Raw genomic sequence first — 24,695 nt, 5'->3', positions numbered from 1 at the left:
TCGCATCCCCAAGGGTTAGGCCATTTTTTTACAGGTCGGTGGAATCTTTATGCTCAAAACCCTGATTCGAGTAGTCATTTATTTGGGACCTCCCAAGGAGCAGGAATTGCCATTCTAACTCTTCTTGGGGGATTCCATCCACAAACACAAAGTTTATGGCTGACTGATATTGCTCATCATCGTTTAGCTATTGCATTTATTTTTATTAAGGCTGTTCATATGTATAGATCTAATTTCGGGATTGGACACATTATCTGTAATGCTCGAGATTATATCCTGTTAATCAAAGATTATTAATTGATAAATTAATGTGATTATGAAATGCCAAGATCTGAGGAATACATAAGAAGACATAATTATAGGTGTGAGACCAGAAGATCTCGTGCATATGCAAGGAGACGAGGCGCGCATATGCGCGAGCTGCTATATGCCGAGACAGTAAGTCTCGCGCATATGCGCGAGCAGATGTTTTCCTAAATCCCGAGACAATAAGTCTCACGCATATGCGCGGAGACAGGGCGCGCATATGCGCGAGCAGATGGATTGGCCAAAGCGGTGAGACAGTAGGTCTCGCGCATATGCGCGTGTGAGTGAGGACATAAGCACGCTGGAAAGACTCGTCTTGATACAGTGAGGACAGTCGTCGAATCTGGGACGTTACAAGTGGTATCAGAGCCAACCTCTCTTAGTACGGTGTGGTTCGAGGACGAACCAAGTGGAAACTAGTGGGCATGTGAGGCCCGGGGCCGAAGAGGGCGGGGGGTGATCGCCGGTGCGATCAGTTGCACGGACAATGAGCGGCTCCTGGCAGGCTTCTAGGTGGAGGGAACATGAATGAACTGACCCACACGGGAATGAGAGGGATTCCGAGACTGTTCAATGTAATGGACTGTACAATTGAAGAGGGCTTAAAAGATTTGATTTGTACTACTCATATCACGAAGGTGCATCTTCTTTTCGCTAGCTCATCACATAAGAACTCTAAAGTTAAGCGTGTTTGACTTGGGGCAATTTTGGGATGGGTGACCTCCTGGGAAGTTTCCCAGGGCGCGTGTGAGTGAGGACATAAGCATGCTGGAAAGACTCGTCTTGATACAGTGAGGACAGTCGTCGAATCTGGGACGTTACACTTATATGGTTCAAAAATATGATATCAGAAGAATCAGAATTTGATTGGTATGATGTGTTACTGAGATTGTGGTAATTGTATGATCGAAACCAGATCGAAGAACGGACCACGTATGCATATTTTTTTCATTTTCCAGTTTATATTTGATTGAGACTCTGCAGATTTTGAAAGTTATGGCTTATATTTGTTGATGATTATGAGTTGTTGAGATTGGTCTCTTATTGTTGCATTGTCGATATCTCGAGATTGCGCCGTTATGCCGTAAGAATTTAATAAATTGAATATTGAGCAAATCAGGTCTTGTTTGAGTTGTATGTGATATTGTACTTCTTCAATGTCATTCCAGATTGGTATTGAAGACTTCGAACTCGGGAATTCAACTTCAGAATCGGTAGAAAAAAGAGTCAAAGCCAAACCCCGAGAAAAGAAAGTTAAAAATCAATGTTAAACCGGGAGAGATAACTCGAGTAAGAGATAGCTTGAGTTTCCCAAAACTACATACTATATTGTTATTGCTTTGATGTAATTCCAATTCTTGAGATTGATATGCTTAGTCTATTGAGTTATAGCAAAAAATGTGTTATGAGTCTTTGGCAGAGGTGCCAAGTAACTGGACGTTTGGCTTATATCGATGTGCTTAGGGGAAGATCAACTCCTATTGTAAAGATTCGATATAGTGTACCAAAGCCTGAGAATAAGAACGTACCCCCATCTAGAAGGGGAGAGTAGGTGGCAGACTTGTTACGTTCTTATTCAAACCGGGATCCCTAGATAAGAGTCGAGTCAAAGAGTAAGAGTTAAAGAGTTTGATTTATTGCTTTGTATCGATTTATGTTTTCGTAGACTACGATGCATATTGTTTTACAAATGTTATATGCTTCTGTATATGTTTGTATGAAATGCATGTATACATTGTTTATACTGGTAAAATAAGTTTCTCACCAGAGTTATCCGGCTGTTGTTGTGTTTGTATGTGTGCATGACAACAGGTGGGACAGGATCAGGGTCGAGAAGAGCATGATAGATTGAGATTAGAATGGTGATCTGGGCTTAGAAGTAGAGCTGTTGTTCAACACATGACATGTAGTTGATAAACTCTAGTTTGTTATGACTTTCTTCTGTACAAGTCTTGCATTTTTGATCATGTTGTAGATATTGAACTTGATCTTGTAATTTGAATAAGATGGGACATAACTTGTTGTAGAAATTTATACACTTGTTTATAAGGTGTTCAACATTTAAAAAAAAAATTTGTGACCCAGTTTGTTTAATTGATCCATTTAATCTTAATGATGATTGAAAAGAATGAGTTAGCATCCGGGTCACCACAACAGGTAGTATTAGAGGTGTATGTTCTTCAGGCTGGAATAGAAGCAAGTGTGCAGGGTAGATTGAGTTTTCTTTCCTGCTTTTGTGGTGTGACCGACGATTTCGGTTGGGAATAATTCTAGCAAGCGAACTAGGTCAAGTAATAATATTTGGAGATGAGTCCAGGTATCGTATCCACAGAGATCGATGTTTAATTACTAGAATATGAATTATTTTTCCTAATTTAGGCTAAATAAAGTTCAAATGATGAGAGAGATAGATTAATCAAAACTAAATTAAACAATTTAATAAAATTAACTAAAGCAAAAAAATTCCAAATTATTAAACTAGACGAAAATTCAAATTATTTAAAAACGACTAAGGCGCACAACGGTACCGAGACAATTTATAATCTACGTGTCAAATTCATATTCATTAAATTAATTATTTAATTCACGACGGAATTCCCAAAATTATTTATTAAACGATTCCTCGAATTAATAAACCTAATTAAATCTAACAGTCCAATTATTCCTAACTGAATTTAATTAGATTCAACCGCATTAGATCGCTGTGAAATTCCAGTTTTTCAACCTAAAGTCGCACACTGAAATCAAATACTATTTCTAGACAATTTAACCATGTGTTGATTGATGTGTGAAGCAAATATTAATCTATCGCCTTCCGGTTTTAGATTAACCAACAAATATTCTATTATCTTTCATATCTTTCTCCACTAAATGTTGAAAGAATATGACCCGGTCAATAGGTATTTTTAAGCTTATAACGTTAAGCCACGGCTCACGGCTACAATAAAGGTAGACAGATTCAAAAATGAGAGAAAATAAACAATTTAATCATACAGCACACTCCTTTATCTCATATCTTCCTTCCCTTATGGAATTTCATCATTCATCCACCTAACTTTTTCATCTTCCTTGTACTTTCATTCATATTCCCCCATATTTTTCGATCTTCAACAACATTCCCTTTTAGGTTTTTTCAATCACCACATCATACAACGTTCAATCCTCCTTTTTTTTTATAATTATATATATCTTTTCATCAATTCCTTTCTCATTCTTCATGATTTTTTTTTTCAAACTCCTCCAATTTTTCTTATCAATCAGCACACGAGAGTAATTGAAAATTTTAAAGCGCTAAAGAGTTTATTTCTCTCAAAATTAAGGCAGAGGAATAGTGTATGAGCTAAAATTTGGTAGTTGATGTGGGATTTTGAAGGAATACGAATGGGGGCTAACTGTATGTCTTTGACACACTCCATTCGATTTTTTATAGGCTCAACAAGGGGTACTAGGGATATGAATGATGCATTGGGTAGGCTCGAAAAGCTCAAACGGTCCAAAGATCACCTAAATCATTCCCAGAGTCATTCTCCTCCGTATTTTCGCCTCGAAAGATAATCAGACAAGTTCTAGATTGTTTCTTTTCTTTCTCTTTTTTTTTCATTTTTTTTTTCATGAGCTCGCCTTTTACCAATTCACGATTAATTCATATAAGTATGACGTAAAAGGCATAGATGATGTCTCAAAACATGTACAAAACTAGTTTGTGCTCAAATCCTTCAGCTACAACTACAGCTCATCTCAATCAATTCTAGGTGTGATTCAATCTCTCGAGTGATCAAAAATCTAGAAAGTCAATTAGTGTGTCATGTAATCACAAGTGCAATTTCTCAAAGAATAACCAGAAAAAATTTCATGCTCGAGGATTAAACATTGAATCACATGCTAAGTGTGGTGAGGTGAAACAAACAAAAATCAAATCCCCCCCACACATTAGATTTACACTGCCCTCAGTGTCATGTCATTCAAAAAGAATATAAAAGTTGGATGCAGAATAGCAAGAGAACACTTCCCTGACAGTGTTGCTTTAAATTCCATGGACTGTTACATGGGGATGGTAGAATTCCTCAGTGCTGGAAATCTTTTATTTCAACAGTTTAGCTTTTCCAGAATCTAAATCATATTCCTTTATTCCAATATTCCCTACACACACCAAAATCACAGAGAATTAACCTAATAGAATGAAAAAGTAAAAAAATAAAAAAATAAAATGAAACGAAATAAAATAAATCATTGGGTTGCCTCCCAGCAAGCGCTAAATTTCTTGTCTATAGCTAGACAACTCCCTTTATGGATTAGGTTGGATCGTTCAAAGGAGTACTCGGCTCCTCTTGCTCCACAATTCCTTCATGAAAAATTTTCAGTCGATGTCCATTCACCTTAAAGGGATTTCCAGAATCTCCACGGATTTCTACAACACCGAAGGGAAAAACTTCAGTAACAGTAAAAGACCCGGACAATTTAGAACGAAGTTTACCTGGCATGAGTTTCAAACGAGAGTTATAAAGAAGAACTTTTTGTCCAAACTCAAATTCCCTGTGCACAATCCTTGCATCATGCCACTTCTTTGTCTTTTCCTTGTAGATTTTTGCATTCTCATATGCATCAAGACGAAATTCCTCCAGCTCATTGAGTTGTAAAAGACGCTGATAACCTGTAGCTTGCACATCAAAGTTCAAAAATTTAGTAGCCCATAATACCCTATGCTCTAATTCAACAGGAAGGTGACAAGATTTTCCATAGACCAAACGAAAAGGGGAAGTTCCTATAGGGGTTTTAAATGCTGTTCTATATGCCCATAATGCATCATCCAATTTACTAGCCCATTCTTTCCTCGAAGATCCAATGGTCTTCTCAAGAATTTTCTTAATCTCCCTATTTGACACTTCTACTTGACCACTAGTTTGAGGATGATAAGGTGCTGCCACCTTGTGCGTGACCCCATACTTAGTTAACAGAGACTACGATTACAAAAGTGTTTTCCCCCATCGCTAATAATGGCTCTAGGTGTGCCAAATCTTGCAAAAATATTTTTCTTTAAAAATTGGATCACAACCTTAGAGTCATTGGTTCTACAAGCACTTGCTTCCACCCACTTGGATACGTAATCCACAGCCACCAAAATATATTTATTTCCTAAGGAATCTGGAAATGGCCCCATGAAATCAATTCCTCACACATCAGACAATTCACAGACTAAAATATTATTCAATGGCAGTTCGTGTCTCCTTGAAATATTACCAACACGTTGACATTCATTGCAATTCAAAACATAAGTGTGTTCATCCTTGAACAATGTAGGCCAGTAGAATCCAGCTTGAAGGATTTTTGTGGCCGTTTTACTTGCCCCAAAATGTCCTCCAGTTGGACCACTATGACAATGAGCAAGTATAGAACTTACCTCTTCCGCTGGAATACACCTACGAATAATGCCATCTGCACAAACTCTAAACACAAAAAGATCTTCCCAAAGATAATATTTTAAATCGGAAAAGAACTTCTTTTTCTGCTGATATGTAAGATGAAAAGGAATAAATTTGCATGATAAATAGTTGACAAAATCAGCATACCATGGTAAATTAGAGATGACATAAAGTTTCTTGTCAGGAAATTCATCTCTAATTACATACTTACCTTCCTCGGGCTTCTCCAATCTCGATAGATGATCGATCAGCAACTTGGTTTTCAGTCCCCTTTTGATCCACGATCTCTATGTCAAATTCTTGCAGTAGAAGGATCCATCTTATCAATCTTGGCTTGGCATCTTTCTTGTTTAAGAGATACTTTAAAGCTGAATGATCCGTGTGGACTATCACTTTACTCCCTACAAGGTATGGCCGAAACTTGTCCAAAGCAAACACAACAGCCAGCAACTCTTTTTCTGTAGTAGCATAGTTTAATTGAGATCCTGAAAGTGTCATGCTTGCATAGTAGATTACATGCAAGCATTTGTCTCTCTTTTGCCCCAAAACAGCCCCTAAAGCAATATCACTTGCGTCACACATGAGTTCAAACGGTAGATGCCAATCTGGTGCAACAATGATCGCGGTTGTGGTCAACTTTTGCTTTAATACCTGAAAAGCTTGTAAACAATCCTCAGAAAAAACAAAAGGAACATCTTTCATTAGCAAATTAGTTAAAGGCTTAGTAATACTCGAGAAATCCTTGATAAATCTCCTATAAAAACCTGCATGCCCAATAAAGCTACGAATTCTTTTGACATTAGTAGGAGGAGGAAGCTTTTCTATTATGTCTACCTTAGCTCTATCCACTTCAATACCTTTTTCAGAAATTTTGTGACCAAGGACAATTCCTTCCCTTACCATGAAGGGACATTTCTCCCAGTTAAGTACAAGATTTGTTTCTTCACATCTCTTTAGAACTTTTGACAAATTAACCAAACAAGAGTCGAAAGAAGAACCAAAAACAGAAAAGTCATCCATGAAGACCTCAATATACTTTTCAACCATATCATGAAAAATCGACATCATACAACGTTGAAAAGTAGCAGGAGCATTACACAAACCAAATGGCATTCTTTTAAAAGCAAATGTACCGTATGGACAAGTAAAAGTTGTCTTATGTTGATCTTCGGGGTCTATTGGGATTTGCATATATCCAGGGAATAACCATCTAAAAAACAATAGAAAGCATGACCTGCCAAACGCTCTAACATTTGATCAACAAAAGGTAAGGGGAAGTGATCTTTTCTTGTGGGATCATTCAATTTGCGATAATCAATACAAACACGCCACCCAGTCACAGTTCTAGTGGGGATTAATTCTTTATTTTCATTTTCAACAACAGTGATTCCCCCTTTCTTTGGAACAACATGCACTGTAAGGCCCGAGATTTTATTACCGTAATCCGAGATTAATCTGAAATGATTTATTTATTAATTGAAAAGATTATGGAGGGAACGGATCAGACCGGGAGAGCCGAAAGAAGATTTGACATTTTGTGCAAGAAGAGTCCCCGCGTACATGCTGTTAGCGGACCGGTTACGGTGGCCGGAAGCGCAACGGAAGTCAAAATTTTTTAATTTTAAGCTCAAATTTTCGGCCACCATGTTTGTGTGCAACATTTACATTCAAACACCATAAAACATTCATAGGGTGTTAGAAAGTTTTACCTATCAACCTCTTGAGGTTGATGAATGGCTCCAACTTTGTTGTAAACAACAAAGCTCTTCAAGGTAGGCAAGTCTACAAGCTCCTCCTCTCTTTCCTTCAAAATAAGGCCCACCACTAACTAGGTAAACCCCCTCAAATTTTTCACTAGAAAAATTTGAGGATTTATCAAAGAGAAGACTTTTTATTCTCCAACACTTTTAAGAACAAAATGAATAAAAATATTGAGAGGATTTTTGAGTGAATTTTTCGGCCAAGTGAGATGCTTGAACGGAGGAGTGAAGTCTAGTCTTGGTTGTGGGAAAAGTTGGGACCAAAAAGTTGCATGCTTTCCAATTTTTTTTTTTAATCAAAATTATTCACAACCTCTTCACCTCCCAAGCATGCAAACCCTAAAGGGCTTGTAACAAATTACAAGGGCCCATGGACATTTTATATTTAATTGTCTCAAACATTTTGAGCCCAATTGTATTTTACTTGATTTTATTCAAGCTCACTAGTTTAAATAATTATCTCCATTTGGGCTCTACAAGGCCCAATGATATTTAATTAATTCAACACTTGAATTAATTTAATTATTTGGGCTCTACTAGGTCCACTAGTGTTTAATTAATTCAACACTTGAATTAATTTAATTTAGTCAACAATTATGTCTATGAAAATCACAATTTTCAAATACAGTATTCAATTGGCCAAATTTTAATCTAGGAACACTTCCATAAATTAAAATTTATATTTCTCTCATAGAAGTCATGCTTCTATTTTTCTTTACGCTTATAAACACATTTAAAAGCCGTTCAACACATTGAACTATGCCTGCAAGAACCATTCAATTATGGTTAGCGTACAGTACGGTCCCTTCAACTCATATATCCCGACCGATTCGACAACTATTGGTTTATCGAGAGTTGTCAATGAATCGATACTATGTGTCATGTCGTAGTTGCATCGATGGTGTAATCTATGAAACCCCTTTCATAATTACAACCATACTCTGATCAGAGATTTCAAACTACACGCACATGAAAACACATAGGATATCCATACCCGTAGGTAAGCGGTGAATCCCCGACTACAATGCATCGACTCCTATAAGTTTCGCCGTAACACCCAACCTTGCCACCTGATGACCCCATAAGAGTCGGTAAACAAGTCAAAGTGAAACGCTAGCACATAGAGTCTCAATGTTGTCCCGGGTCATAAGGACTAATGATGTACAACCATAAACTAGGACGTTTCCACTCGATAAGTGAGAACCACTTGGAAAGTCCTTTATGGAGGGTTGTTTAGTGCACTCTACCAGGAGCACCTATCTGCATGCTCGGACATCACAATGTCCCCTACCAATGAAACATGGTACTCACATCGCAGATACTAGTCTCGAACTCGAGCGGCCTATATCCTTCTTATTGGCGGCTGAATCGACTAGGAACCGTTTAGAATATACAGTATTCCAAATATGAGTTTCATGATACTCATCATATGAGCATCTCATATTCTTTCTACTATTTGTATATTCAAGGACTTTATCTATGCAACTAGCATGGGTATACAGATAAAGATGCGCCAATATAATAAATTCAAATATTATTAAAATAAAGATCGTTTATACATAGAGTTCCATCGTGAACACTCGGCCAACACTTGGCTCGACGTGCACCTACTCTAACAATCTCCCACTTGCACTAGAGCCAACTACCCATATACTTCAAACCTATTGATTCGCGATGCTTCTCGAATGATGGTCTTGGTAAAGGCTTAGTTAGTGGATCAGCAACATTATCTGTGGAGCCGACTTTGTTGATCGACACTTCTCCTCGTTCCACAATCTCTCGGAGGATGTGGTACTTTCTCAATACATGTTTGGACTTCTGATGAGACCTTGGCTCCTTCGCCTGAGCTATGGCTCCCGTGTTGTCACACATCACCGGGATAGGAGCAACTCCATTAGGAATGACGCCCAACTCTTGGACGAAATTCCTAATCCAAACAGCCTCCTTTGCTGCAGCCGATGCAGCAATGTATTCTGCCTCAGTGGTGGAATCCGCAGTACTGTCGTGCTTGGAACTCTTCTAAGAGACATCACCACCATTGAGCATGAATATGAATCCGGAGGTTGACTTCGAGTCATCGATATCGCTTTGGAAGCTAGAGTCGGTATAGCCTTCCAATTTCAGTTCTCCATCCCCATAGACCAAGAACAACTTATTGGTCCTTCTCAAATACTTCAGGATGTCTTTCACAGCTTTCCAGTGTGGAAGACCAGGGTTGGATTGATATCTACTCACTACACTTAGTGCAAATGCCACGTCAGGACGTGTAGATATCATCCCATACATGATACTACCAATAGTCGAAGCATACGGAATTCGTGTCATCGCCGCTATCTCTGCATCAGTCTTGGGAGACATAGACTTGGATAGGGACACGCCATGACACATTGGTAGATGTCTTCTCTTGGACTCATCCATCGAGAACAGCTTCACGATGGTATCAATGTATGTGGACTGGGTGAGACCAAGCAATCTTCTTGATCTATCTCTATAGATCTGTATTCCCAATACAAATGATGCTTCACCCAAGTCCTGCATCAAGAACTTACTTGCTAACCATATCTTAGTTGATTGCAACATTCCTACATCATTCCCAATGAGTAGAATGTCATCAACATAAAGAACAAGGAGTGTCACAGCACTCCCACTGACCTTCTTATACACACAGGGTTCCTCAGGATTCTTAGTAAAACATAACTCTTTGAATGTACTATCGAATCTGAGGTTCCAACTCCTAGATGCCTGCTTAAGACCATAAATAGATCTTTGAAGTTTGCATGCCATATGCTCACTTCCGATAGATGTAAACCCTTCAGGTTGAGACATGTAAATCCTTCCTTAATATCCCCATTAAGGAAGGCAGTCTTGACATCCATCTGCCATATCTCATAGTCATACCATGCAGCTATGGCTAGCAAAATCCTAATGGACTTGAACATTGCAGCTGGAGAAAAGGTTTCCTCATAGTCAACACCTTGCCTTTGAGTATACCCTTTTGCTACCAATCGCGCCTTGAAGGTCAATACCTTCCCATCCGCCCCAAGTTTCCTCTTGTAAATCCATTTACACCCTATGGGAACAGTTCCCTCAGGTGGATCCACAAAATTCCACACTTGGTTCGAATGCATGGAACTCATCTCAGATTCCATTGCTTTCAAGCCATTTGGATGAATCGGCATCAGATAATGCTTCCATGAAGGTCCTTGGATCACATCCAAGGTTAGGCTCATCATGGCCCTCTTCAAGAAGCAGACCATACTTCATAGGTGGTCTCGAGACTCTCTCGGATCTTCTAGGAGCTTGTATCTCCTCACTTAGCTCATTGGGTGTGGGTTCTACAACTGTGGGTGTCTCTCGAACCTCTTCGAGTTCTATCATCTCGCCTTTTCTATCCAATAGAAATTTCTTTTCCAAAAAGGTTGCATTCCTAGAAACAAACACCTTTGTTTCTTGGGGATGATAGAAATAATATCCAACGTAATTCCTTGGATATCCCACAAAGTAGCTTAAAATGGATCGACTATCCAATTTATCTCCCACTGCCTGCTTCACATAAGCAGGACACCCCCATATTCTAAGATAAGAATACTTGGGAGGCTTACCCATCCATATCTCATATGGAGTCTTGTCAACTGCCTTTGTATGGACATTGTTCAACAACAGTGCCGCTGTTTCAAGCGCATATCCCCAAAAGGATGGCGGCAACTCCGTGAACCCCATCATAGACCGAACCATGTCCATCAAAGTCCGGTTACGACGCTCCGAAACACCATTCAACTGCGGTGTAGCGGGCGGAGTCCACTGCGAGAGAATCCCATTCTCCCTAAGATACTCTTGGAACTCGGCACTCAAGTACTCACCACCTCGATCCGATCGAAGTGCCTTGATGCTTCGTCCCAATTGCTTTTCTACTTCAGTTCTGAATTCTTTGAACCTTTCAAAGGCTTCAGACTTGTATTTCATCAAATACACATACCCATACCTCGAAAAGTCATCGGTAAAGGTGATGAAGTAGGTATGTCCATGCTTAGTGGTGATGCTAAGCGGACCGCACACATCGGTGTGGATCAAATCCAATAACCCTTTGGCTTGCTCCGCATGGCCCTTAAAGGGAATTTTGGTCATCTTTCCTTTTAGACAGGATTCACAAGTCGTGAGAGCATTAATATCGGACATATCAAACATGCCAACTCTCACTAGCTTGTTCATCCTTCTTAAGGAAATATGTCTTAATCGAGCATGCCATGATTGTGCCGAATTAAGAGTATCTTGTTTGCGCTTAATTGTTGTTGTTATTGCTTGGACATTGTTAAGTGGAATATCTTTCAATTTTAAGGTGTAGAGATTGTTTTCAAGTTCTCCGGTACCAACTAAACATTCATTCTTGTAAATATTGCAAACATCTTTGCTAAATAAACAAGAAAATCCATCAATATCAAGCATAGGAATGGAAATAATGTTTTTAATCAAGTCTAGTACGAACAAAACATCTCTCAAAACAAAATTAAAATCATTGTTCAAATGTAAATAAACATCTCCCACAGCCTTGGCAGCAACCCTTGCTCCATTGCCCATCCTCAAGAAGGTCTCACCTTCCCTGAGCTTCCTACTTCTTCCCATCACCTGCAAATCATTACAGAGATGTGAGCCACAGCCGGTATCCAATACCCAAGAAGTAGAGTTAATGGAGATATTTACTTCTATGTAGAACATACCTTTGCCAGAACCCTTCTGGGCAAGATATTCCCTGCACTTACGCCTCCAATGTCCAGGCTTCTTGCATTGATGACAGATGTCAACTGTCTTCTCAGCCTTGGCTGGCGCGGCTGCCACAACGGGACCCGGAGTTTGCCGCTTCAAGGGCACGCTCTTCTTGGGACGTTGGAAAGAACGCTTCTTTCCCTTCCCATGTGGATCGTTCTTTGTGCCAGATGAAGAACCCACATAAAGAGCCAGCTTCTCCTTTTTGATAGTGGACTCAAAAGTCACAAGCATGTTCACCAACTCTTCAAGGCTTGGCTCAAGCTTGTTCATATTAAAGTTCACGATAAAAGGATCAAACGAGCTAGGCAACGACAGCAGCAGCACATCCGTGGTTAACTCCGAAGGCAAGATCAGATCCATGCTAACGAACTTGTCCACGAGCCCAATCAACTTTAGGCCATGCTCATGGACCGAAGCCCCATCTCGCATGCGTAAAGTGATGAGCTCCTTGACTGTGGCATGCCTTAGAGGCCGAGTCTGCTCACCAAAGAGCTCCTTGAGGTGCAAATGAATGTCAGCAGCATTTTTTGCATCCTCGAATCGCCTCTGCAAATCATTGTTCATCGAAGCCTGCATATAACACCTTGCCTTCAAGTCATGGTCACACCATTCCTTGTAGGTCTGCAATTCCTCGGGAGTGCAGCTAGTCGGAGCCTCAACAGGGGGCGACTCAGTTAGTGTATATGCGATCTTTTCCGAGTTTAGGACTATTTTCAGATTTCTTAGCCAAGTGAGATAGTTAGGTCCGGTTAAGACATGTTTTTCGAGAATAGCGGAAAGCGGGTTGCGAATTGATGACATTGTCAAAGATTTGTACTGAAAAGTAAAACAGATAAATGTTAATGACTATTTTAAAATATTTAATAAGATATAAAGTTTGGACTTTTACTTTATAAATTATCGCTCCCACTGTTTTGACATTTTCACTACCCTCTAGTGAAAAGGGAAACACTTTCCTCAGAAGGTACGTAAGGTCCTAATTAGCGAATTGTGATCCCGAATAATATCAGACAATCACAATTCCTAAAAGGTAGTTTCCAATTGCATCGCCATGCAACCCTCTACGTATACTTTTGTCTCACGTTTGATTAGGACCCAATAATATGACGTCGTTCATCTTTACGTGTCAAGCCTAACCCATCGATATTGAACCTTAATGGACGGTCGCCATGAGTTCCCTCAATAATATGAGCCGAAATCATGGGAGTTCCACGTAGTTCACATCACCATGTCAATGGATGTCACAGCTTTCCGGCACCCAGGGCCCCCAATAATATGAGCCGAGCCCCGAGTACGGGTAGCGTTCATCATGCACCCATTGTCGATGGAAGTCAAGGAAATTATAAACAAATTTATAATTCCCCTTTTCGGACTTGATATTAATTTTGAATCTTATTCAAAATGAGGGTTTTTAATTTTGAAAGGTCTCATCATTAATTTTATTTTAAAAGCTCGCCATGTTTGATCGTATGTTTGCCGGATTCTTGCAACTTTGTTATTATCATAATAATAACGCACATACTCAATATTTATAACATATCATGCATATATTATAAACAGTAAACAAACAAGGATGATCAATCGCCCCAAAACTAATGGCCCGTGTGAGCTAAACACGGGCCTAGGTCCAATCCTAGGGTAAATGCACGGGATGCAAATGCAACAATTACATTAGCTTCCAATATTTACATGTCTTCGATCTTCATAATCATCATGGCCACCATCTTTCAATCTTGATCATCCACTATTCTAATATTTACAAATAAATATCCAAGGCACATAGGGATACATCTCATGGGGTGGGAACGGGCCATAAACCAAGCCCACTTTATAAATTAATAATTATTACAATCATTCAACACAAAATATCCTAGCATACACCTAGCAAATTGGGCTTGGGCTTTTGATCATCCTTCATGCATAATATCACATATCATACACCATCAATTAATTATCACAATAATTAATTGATCCAATATTATATATCTTGATCCAATCACTAACCGCCACAATTATAAATTAAATTAACAAAGTATACAAACACCTTTGTCTACTTTCAAATTAATTTATTTATAATCGAATTTCTTGTAAATCACAATTTACTATAAATAATTAAAGTCCTACTTCAATTATTTATTTTATGAGAAAATATATGCAACAATTGTAAATTTAAACTTAAGGGCCCAAAACTCATTTTTCACCTAAAATACTTTGGCCCATTTAAATTTCACAAAATATGTTAGCTATCCAATGGCCCAACAACTCAAGGCCCATGACACTAAGATTGTCCTAAACATTTTTGGAAACCCTAGTCGTCATCCCCGTCGCCGGATTCCGGCAACACCAATAAAAAAATTTTTTTTTTATTTAAAAACTGGAAGTTTCGGGCAGCCCGAAGGCTGCCCCATTTGCTGCCCGAAATTCTCGGGCAGCCCGAGATTCACGGGCAGCAACAAGCTGCCCGAATTTTTTTTTTTTTTGTGTTTCAAAAATTTCGGCCTTCATGTATACCTTGCAAAAATATTTCTCAAGCGGTTAGAAATCGATCTCAACATAATATTACGTAAATATTACACAAGAATCGTAACCTTAGCTCGGATACCACTTGTTAGCGGACCGGTTACGGTGGCCGGAAGCGCAACGGAAGTCAAAAATTTTTAATTATAAGCTCAAATTTTTGGCCACCATGTTTGTGTGCAACATTTACATTCAAACACCATAAAACATTCATAGGGTGTTAGAAAGTTTTACCTATCAACCTCTTGAGTTTGATGAATGGCTCCAACTTTGTTGTAAACAACAAAGCTCTTCAAGGTAGGCAAGTCTACAAGCTCCTCCTCCCTTTCCTTCAAAATAAGGCCCACCACTAATTAGGTAAACCCCCTCAAATTTTGCACTAGAGAAATTTGAGGATTTATCAAAGAGAAGACTTTTTATTCTCCAACACTTTTAAGAACAAAATGAGGAAAAATATTGAGAGGATTTTTGAGTGAATTTTTCGGCCAACTGAGATGCTTGAATGGAGGAGTGAAGTCTAGTCTTGGTTGTGGAAAAAGTTGGGACCAAAAAGTTGCATGCTTTCGAATTTTTTTTTTTTAATCAAAAGTATTCACAACCTCTTCACCTCCCAAGCATGCAAACCCTAAAGAGCTTATAACAAATTACAAGGGCCCATGGACATTTTATATTTAATTGTCTCAAACATTTTGAGCCCAATTGTATTTTACTTGATTTTATTCAAGCCCACTAGTTTAAATAATTATCTCCATTTGGGCTCTACAAGGCCCAATGATATTTAATTAATTCAACACTTGAATTAATTTAATTATTTGGGCTCTACTAGGTCCACTAGTATTTAATTAATTCAACACTTGAATTAATTTAATTTAGTCCACAATTATGTCTATGAAAATCACAATTTTCAAATACATTATTCACTTGGCCAAATTTTAATCTAGGAACACTTCCATAAATTAAAATTTATATTTCTCTCATAGAAGTCATACTTCTATTTTTCTTTACGCTTATAAACACATTTATAAGCCGTTCAACACATTGAACTATTTTACTTCTCATTGAGATTTACAAAGCTAGTACTTGTGTGGCCCTCAATGGTTCATTGATACGACTAGCCGTGGGTTCACATCTCCATGTGATTAGGACTAAACATGTCCTTATATGAGCACACCCCAATTGCTCCATTCTTATTTATCAACCCCTTGATAATAAGAACGTCAGAACTCAAGTCTGATATTACGCAACCAATCATGTTAAACGCCTAGCAGCATCGCTTACATGATTCCCTAGGTATCAAATGATAGTGCCTGCAAGAACCATTCAATTATGGTTAGCGTACAGTACGGTCCCTTCAAGTCAATATCCCGACCGATTCGACAACTATTGGTTTATCGAGAGTTGTCAATGAATCGATACTATGTGTCATGTCGTAGTTGCATCGATGGTGTAATCTATGAAACCCCTTTCATAATTACAACCATACTTTGATCAGAGATTTCAAACTACACGCACATGAAAACACATAGGATATCCATACCCGTAGGTAAGCGGTGAATCCTCGACTACAATGCATCGACTCCTATATGTTTCGCCGTAACACCCAACCTTGCCACCTGATGACCCCATAAGAGTCGGTAAACAAGTCAAAGTGAAACGCTAGCACATAGAGTCTTAATGTTGTCCCGGGTCATAAGGACTAATGATGTACAACCATAAACTAGGACGTTTCCACTCGATAAGTGAGAACCACTTGGAAAGTCCTTTATGGAGGGTTGTTCAGTGCACTCTACCAGGAGCACCTATCTGCATGCTCCGGACATCACAATGTCCCCTACCAATGAAACATGGTACTCACATCACAGATACTAGTCTCTAACTCGAGCGGCCTATATCCTTCTTATTGGCGGCTGAATCGACTAGGAACCGTTTAGAATATACAGTATTCCAAATATGAGTTTCATGATACCCATCATATGAGTATCTCATATTTTTTCTACTATTTGTATATTCAAGGACTTTATCTATGCAACTAGCATGGGTATACAAATAAAGATTTGCGAAAACAATAATTTCAAATATTATTAAAATAAAGATCGTTTATACATAGAGTTTCATCGTGAACACTCGGCCAACACTTGGCTCGACGTGCACCTACTCTAACACATGCGCGACATGTATAGGCGCACATGCGCAAGGAAGTACAGAACCATGCGCGCACATGCGCGGCGGAATGCGCGCACATGCGCTGAACGTCCAGAGAGTTTGGCGCACATGCGCGGCAGAAGGCGCGCACATTCGCGGAACGTCCAGAGAGTTTGGCGCACATGCGCGGCAGAAGGCGCGCATATGCGCGAATGGTGAAGGCACGAGACAGTAGGTCTCGCGCATATGCGCGAGCAGTCCGGTAGTTCGGATAAGGCTTCCGGCGCATATGCGCGGCCTTGTGCGCGCATATGCGCGCGACGTGCAGAACATGCAACAAGCCACTTGTCTTTTAGGGGCAACAGGCATATATATATATATATATATATGTATATATGTTACACAATTCAGAAGAATTCAGAAAAGGGAATCCGAAAGGAAACGTCAAGAGAATTGATATTTCTTTTGTGACTGTGCAAAATCCGCCCGTCTTAATTGTAATCCGACTTCGGTACTGTGTTCCTATCAATGCAGGCTACAATTGGACGTAAGTTTTGTTACATTTAGACATGATTTGAATTTATGATATTGTCAGAATTGAATATGAATCAGATATGATGTTTCTGCTACAGTAGACATTGTATAATTGAAGTCAGATTAAAGAATAGACTGTTTATACAATTGTTATGATTTTCAGAGTTGAATTGATTGAGATTTGATATCAGAGTTGAGTAATTACTGATTTTAAGTGTACCAATATTGAGATTAGGAATTGTATTGATACTGATTATGAATTCTAGTAGTATCTCTGTGATGTTGAGATTGACGGGGTTATCGAGACTGTATCGTTATGCCGTCGAAACATCAGTTGATTTATATTGATCAGTTTCAGTAATGATTTCGATTGAATGGTGATATCGTTGATATGAATTAGATTGTACCTTGTTCAGATATGGATCAGATTATATACTGATTTGAGTATTGATCAGAACAGGTTTTGAATAAATTTATATACTGATATTGTATTTATGCGATTGTCATTGCCAGAATGGGTATGGACAGATTGGAATACGAGACTTCGTCTTCATCATACCTAGAAGAGAAAGGTATAAATTGATGTTAATTGGGAGATCGACTTGAGTTAGATTTAACTCGAGTTTCCCTAAACCACATACTTGTATGGTATTGTTTTTATACCTTTGTATTTTAATGATTTTGTTTATTCTATTGAATTAGAAGTAGAAAGCAGAGAGCTATTGAGTGAGAGTCACTGACAGAGGGGTTAGATTTTGACATTATAGTCACTGACCCATTGCACATTGTCAGACTAGGCTTAGTCTTGGTAGATACGCCAAGGCACTGGACGTTTGGTGTATCGATATGCTTAAGATACAGACATTGTTCTTATTGTAGATTATTCGATACAGCTAGACCAAAGTCCAGAAATAAGAAAGTACCGCCACCGCGACTGGTAGTAGTAGGTGGGAGACTTGTTACGTTCTTATTCACCGGGATCCCTAGATTAGAATGAGAGATGAGTCGAGTCTTAGATATCGAGACTAGAACTTGATTACAGAGTAGTATTGATTTATGTTTCGTAGATTACGATTCAGATATTATTTACAGATTGGTATTGATACATGTTGTTTGATTATGCTACATGTGATAAGATATAATTCATGCTTTTATGTTAATTCAGTTAACTGCATGTATACATTATTTATATTGGGATTTATTCTCACCGGAGTTATCCGGCAGTTGTCTTGTTTGTATGTGTGCATGACAACAGGTGGGATAAGATCGGGGTCAAGAAGACGAGTAGAGGAGACAGATTAGAGTGGTGATTCCGGATTTATTGTAGATATGGTTTTAACACTTGGAATCTAGTAGTTGAACCTTAGTCTAGTTTCATGATTATTGTACATTATGGTACTTCTATATTGAGATGTATATTAGTAAATTCCATTACGTTCCGCACTTGCATTTTAAAAAGAAAAATTTTTAGACCCTGTTTATCTGAATTGATAATTTACTCCCAAAGATGATTAAAAAGAAGATTAGCGTCCGGGTCCCCACAACAGGTGGTATCAGAGCGATAGATCCTTTAGACTGAGATAGAAGAGAATGAGCGGGGTAGATTGAGTTTTCTTTCCTTGCATGTGATTGCTAGCATGAGAATTATTTTAATGTTGATTGACATTGCGTATGCTAGCATGACACTATGTTTTACTGCTTTGAAATACATGTTTACCTGATTATCTTATTTGAATTGGTATTATGTATTATTGAGTATGAATCAGATTTGATTCTTGATCAGCAGTAAGATGATTAGAGAAAGATTGGAACAGATTTGTGGTATTTGGTTACTAATGTTTTGATAAGCAGATATACCTCCTCGAAAAATTCCAGAACGGGGCGGTACCTCGGTTGAACAGATAGATATATCAGAAACTCCGATAGAAATACAGTTGAAGCAGTTTCAGTCGTTTCAACCGCCGATTTTGAAGGGTACTGAGATGTCTGAAGAGTGTCAGAATTGGTTAGATGACATAGAACTATTGTTTGATTTACTTGATTATTCAAAGGAACAGAGAATTAAACTGGTATTTCACCAGTTACAAGAGGCTGCCCGAAGTTGGTGGATTACGATCAAAGGAATATTAGAACAACGTGGTACTGTGATCACGTGGGAAGTTTTCAAAGCTGAATTCTATCGAAGATTTTTCTCAGTTTCGTACCGGGAGGACAAAAGAGCAGAATTTGAGACCAGGCCAACTGAATATTGAAGAATATGTTGCTAAATTCTCTACTTTACTGCGTTTTGTTCCTCAGGTAGCTGGGAATGATGAAGCTGTAGCTCAGCAGTTCATCAAAGGATTGAATTCAGAGATAGTTGTATTGATAAATATGCAGCGACCTTACCATTTTGCTGATACTTTGAGTAGGGAAAAGAGAGCTGAGGTGAGTCTGATTCGACAATGTGAAAGGTTAGAGGTGATTCAATTCCCTCTTAGACTTGATGAAGGCAGTACGAGTGGAAAGCAAGATTTGCTGAAAGCTCGAAAGAAACAGTTTAAGAAGTTAGGGAGCGGACTGAGCGGTTCATCTAGCTCCAGTGGTTCCAGCCCAAGTTATACTGGAGTGTATTGCCGGATTTGCGGAGGAAAACATTCCACAGAGCAATGCCAGGGAGTGACTGGTAGTTGTCGTATCTGCCGACAGACGGGACACTTTGCTAGAGTTTGTCCACAGAGAGGTTCCCGAAGATTTCAGGGAGCAGAATCATCTGGTGGCAATGACTGAAGAACAGCCCCAGGAGGCACTTGATAATATAGTGGCAGGTTGGAATGAGTTGCATGGAGATATGCTTTATCGGTTGGTCTGTTTGTACTGTAGTATCGATTTCTTTACCTTTTGGGAGACATGTTGATATCAGTGAATTCTATAACCTATCGTATACTATGGTAAGATGAGAATGAGATTGAGTTGGACGGTGTTGTACTTGTATTGTCCGATTTGACTGCATTATTGATATTAATATGCTGACCAAGTACAGAATTATTATAGACTCCTTTTAGGAGAGTATAAGATTCAGATCAGATATGGCTAAGTGGAGATTCCATAGTAAGGATTCTAGATCCCGAATTCCTTTGATATTTATATCATCTATGACTCGATAGTTACAGAACGGAACAGATGGTATCCTTATGTATTCAGTAGATGTACTGAAATCGAGCCTAGCATTGGCAGATTTGCCAGTGATGTACGAGTTGGCTGATATTTGCCCAGATAAGATTTCAGATTTGCCTTGTATTAGAAAGATGAATTTCAGAATTGAATCGATACCAGGTATTGGGTGTATTTTTAGAATTCAGTACAGGATGATATTGAATGTACAGAATGACACAGAAAGAATTGAAAGATCAGTAGAAGAGTACCGACCAGGAGTTACATCTGATTTAGTGTTTCTCTTTGGCATGTTTCAGTGTGTTCAGAGGTATTCTAATGATTTATGCTTATTATATCCATGATATTTTGATATATTTGCAGCATCTGATTGATTGAATCGAATATCTGAAGATTGTATTGAATACTCTGAGAATTGTGATTATTGTATACAGAAATTATTCAGATAAGAATCTTGCTTGAAACAGATTGTATTCAGAATAAGCGATATCTGAAGTTAATATACCGATTGATTTTGACACAGTTGAGATTGTGATCAGTGACTGAGAACGATACCGATATCAGAAAGATCAGAAATTTCAGAAATGTTGGAAAGTTATTTTGGTCTGAGTTGGCAGATTATCTTATCCGATTATGATTTGAACTGCTTGGGAATTGTTAGCTTCTAGATAAATATTTGATACTGATTATTCAAACCGAATCAGAGCTGAATTCAAGAATTTCGGCAGTTCAGAGATTTAACCAGAATGTTCAGAATTTAAATTCGATAATCAGAGCAGAACGTGATCAAAGTGACAGATATGTGATTTTTTTACTGTATGAGAATGATTATCTTGTGATGTCTAATGTTTCAGAATTGTACAACAGAATTTGATATAGTCAGAACCGAATACTAAGTAGGTATTTTTCTTTAATTTATATTATTAACTGATTTGTTTGTACCAAATAGTTCGAATCTGAAATTGACAGATAGTGTCAGAAACACATAGTAATGGATTCAGTTTTCATTTTGGTGATGGAGAATGCATAATATTCGGACAGACAGCTTTGATATAGACAGATTAAATCAGTTATGATAGAATTTGTACGGAAATGTTGGCAGGAATTGTACTGAAATGTCTAAATTGCCAATAAATGAAGACAAAAAGATAGAAATCAGAAGATTTATTACAGAATTTGTATATTCTTGACTATACATGGGGAGTATATTTCGATAAATTTCGTAATGAGAACACTGCAATACTTTCCAGATTGTGATATGATATGATTGTGATTGACAGATTGTTCAATCTATATCTATTAGTTTGTACCAGATAACGTACAAACATGACCAAATGACACAGATCGATGTCAGAGAAGTGGTCATAGTAACCAGAATGCCACAGTAGATTATATCAGATTGTGATTTTTGCTTGATTTTGTACTTGTGGCAGAATATACCACAAACTCCTTCGCATACTATCCAGATCTGAGAGATTATGTATAGAGCTATAGTGCTGGATGTTAGCACTAGTTAACACGATGCATTGTCACTTGGTGCAAGGAGAATCATCAAATGAGTATTAGGATAGCTACATACGAAGCATTGTACAGTAAGTACTACAGATTTATTTGGTATAAGAATAATGTCTCAAAGATATCTGAGATAAGATCTGATACAGTTAGAGATAGAGCAAGAAAAATGAAACTGATTCAGAAGAAAATGAAAATTATTCTGTTATTGAAAACACAATAAGATTTTCAGAATAGCAAAGAGATTATTTGAAAGACAGAGTCTGATATGAGATTGAGATTTCAGAATGGATTCATTGAGATGAGTTTCTGAATTAAACTCTGTACACATTCTTCTGATATATCTGAATTGAATACTTGCGAGTTCGAGGACGAACTCAGATCTAAGAGAGGGAGAAATGTAAGGCCCGAGATTTTATTACCGTAATCCGAGATTAATCTGTAATGATTTATTTATTAATTGAGATGATTATGGAGGAAACGGATCAGACCGGGAGAGCCGAAAGAATATTTGACATTTTGTGCAAGAAGAGTCCCCGCGCACATGCGCGACATGTATGGGCGCACATGCGCAGAACGTCCAGAGAGTTCGGCGCACATGCGCGGCAGAAGGCGCGCATATGCGCGGAACGTCGAGAGAGTTTGGCACACATGCGCCGCAAAAGGCGCGCATATGCGCAATGGTGAAGGCACGAGACAGTAGGTCTCGCGCATATGCGCGAATTATGTGCGCGCATATGCGCGAGCAGTCCGGTAGTTCGGATAAGGCTTCCGGCGCATATGCGCGGCCGTGTGCGCGCATATGCGCGCGACGTGCAGAACATGCAACAAGCCACTTGTCTTTTAGGGGCAACGTGCATATATATATATGTATATATGTTACACAATTCAGAAAAGGGAATCCGAAGGGAAACGCCGGGAGAATTGATATTTCTTTTGCGACTGTGCAAAATCCGCCAGTCTGAATTGTAATCCGACTTCGGTACTGTGTTCCTATCAATGCAGGCTACAACTGGACGTAAGTTTTGTTACGTTTAGACATGATTTGAATTTATGATATTGTCAGAATTGAATATGAATCAGATATGATGTTTCTGCTATAGTAGACATTGTATAATTGAAGTCAGATTAAAGAATAGACTGTTTATACAATTGTTATGATTTTCAGAGTTGAATTGATTGAGATTTGATATCAGAGTTGAGTTATTACTGATTTTAAGTGTACCGATATTGAGATTAAGAATTGTATTGATACTGATTATGAATTATGGTAGTATCTCTGTGATGTTGAGATTGACGGGGTTATCGAGACTGTATCGTTACGCCGTCGAAACATCAGTTGATTTAGATTGATCAGATTCAATAATGATTTCGATTGTATCGTGATATCGTTGATATGAATTAGATTGTACCTTGTTCAGATATGGATCAGATTATATACTGATTTGAGTATTGATCATAACAGGTTTTTAATCAATTTATATACTGATATTGTATTTATGCGATCGATTGTCATTGCCAGACTGGGTATGTACAGATTGGAATACTAGACTTCGTCTTCATCAGACCGAGAAGAGAAAGGTATAAATTGATGTTAATTGGGAGATCGACTTGAGTTAGATTTAACTCGAATTTCCCTAAACCACATACTTGTATGGTATTGTTTTTATACCTTTGTATTTTAATGATTTTGTTTATTCTATTGAATTAAAAGTAGAAAGCAGAGAGCTATTGAGTGAGAGTCACTGACAGAGGGGTTAGATTTTGACAGTATAGTCACTGACCCATTGCACATTGTCAGACTAGGCTTAGTCTTGGTAGATACGCCAAGGCACTGGACGTTTGGTGTATCGATATGCTTAAGATACAGACATTGTTCTTATTGTAGATTATTCGATATAGCTAGACCAAAGTCCAGAAATAAGAACGTACCGCCACCGCGACTGGTAGTAGTAGGTGGGAGACTTGTTACGTTCTTATTCACCGGGATCCCTAGATTAGAATGAGAGATGAGTCGAGTCTTAGATATCGAGACTAGAACATGATTACAGAGTTGTATTGATTTATGTTTCGTAGATTACGATTCAGATATTATTTACAGATTGGTATTGATACATGTCGTTTGATTATGCTACATGTGATAAGATATAATTCATGCTTTTATGTTAATTCAGTTAACTGCATGTATACATTATTTATACTGGGATTTATTCTCACCGGAGTTATCCGGCTGTTGTCTTGTTTGTATGTGTGCATGAAAACAGGTGGGACAGGATCGGGGTCAAAAAGACGATGAGAGGAGACAGATTAGAGTGGTGATTCCGGACTTATTGTAGATATGGTTGTAACACTTGGAATCTAGTAGTTGAACCTTAGTCTAGTTTCATGATTATTGTACATTATGGTACTTCTATATTGAGATGTATATTAGTAAATTCCATTACGTTCCGCATTTTAAAAAGAAAAATTTTTAGACCCTGTTTATCTGAATTGATAATTAACTCCTAAAGATGATTAGCGTCCGGGTCCCCACATGCACAGGACTTACCCACTTGCTATCGGATATAGGAAAGAACATACCTGCATC

The sequence above is a fragment of the Primulina tabacum genome, chromosome 13 (genome assembly GCF_025594145.1).
Source record: "Primulina tabacum isolate GXHZ01 chromosome 13, ASM2559414v2, whole genome shotgun sequence".
NCBI classification, from domain to species: Eukaryota; Viridiplantae; Streptophyta; class Magnoliopsida; order Lamiales; family Gesneriaceae; genus Primulina; species Primulina tabacum.
Note: the sequence above shows the minus strand (reverse complement) of the source record.